General features: G+C 42.9%; 1 non-coding gene across 1 annotated transcript; it reads right to left on the bottom strand.

The window, feature by feature from the left end:
* Positions 1-326: 326 nt before the first annotated feature.
* LOC141709896 (small nucleolar RNA R71) lies at positions 327-433 on the bottom strand. The gene has a single exon (XR_012570450.1). It is a non-coding gene; the product is annotated as a small nucleolar RNA R71 (small nucleolar RNA).
* Between the last annotated feature and the right edge of the window lie 522 nt (positions 434-955).

Below are 955 nucleotides of genomic sequence, written 5' to 3'. Positions count from 1 at the left end.
TTCAGTCGAGCAGCATCAGACCAGCCATCTCGGATAACACTTTTGAGATCAAGTCGAGCACGATTCAGATGATACATAACTCAGTTCAGTTTGGGGGTTCTCCTTCAGAAGACCCCGACATGCACATCATGGATTTCATCGAGATTTGCGACACTTTCAAGCTCAATGGGGTGAATGAAGATGCTATTAAGCTGCGACTCTTCCCATTCTCTCTGAGGGATAAAGCAAAGTGCTGGTTATATTCTCTACCACCAGGGTCTATCACCAAATGGGAGGATCTTGCTCAAAAGTTTCTCACTAAATTCTTTCTTATGGCAAAGACTGCTGTAATCAGGAATGCTCTTACTTAGTTTGCTCAGCAAATTGGAGAATCTCTGTGTGAGGCATGGGATCGATATAAGGAGATGCTAAGGAAGTGCCCACACCATGGAATGCCTGATTGGATGATTATAAACTGTTTCTACAATGGTTTCGGCGCTCAGTATAGAACTATGCTCGATGCAGCGTCTGATGGAGCCTTATGGGCCAAAAGCTATAATGAAGCTTATGAGTTGATTAAGCTAATGGCAGCTAATGAATACCAGAATCCTACGCAAAGAATGTTGCAAGGCAAGGTAGCAGGAATTTTGGAAGTGGATATAATTATGGCTATAGCTGCTCAACTTCAAGCTTTGACGATGAAACTGGATTCTTTGGCGAATTATGGAGTTAATCAAATCACTAGTGTTTGTGAGCTTTGTGCGGGGCACATGAAACTGAGCAGTGCGCTATTTCTAGCGAATCAGCTTAATTTGTGAGCAACTTTCAGAGATCACAGCAACAAGCTCCAGCCACTTATCATCCAAATAACTGCAATCATCCTAACTTCAGCTGGAGTATAACATCAAAGCAGTATAACCCTCCTGGTTTTCAGCAACTGCAATATGCCCCTAGGCAACAACTTCAACTTCAGCAG

This window comes from Apium graveolens, chromosome 2, assembly GCF_009905375.1.
Source record: "Apium graveolens cultivar Ventura chromosome 2, ASM990537v1, whole genome shotgun sequence".
NCBI lineage: Eukaryota > Viridiplantae > Streptophyta > Magnoliopsida > Apiales > Apiaceae > Apium > Apium graveolens.
The sequence above is the reverse complement of the archived record's forward strand: the minus strand, read 5'-3'. Positions and strand labels throughout refer to the sequence as shown.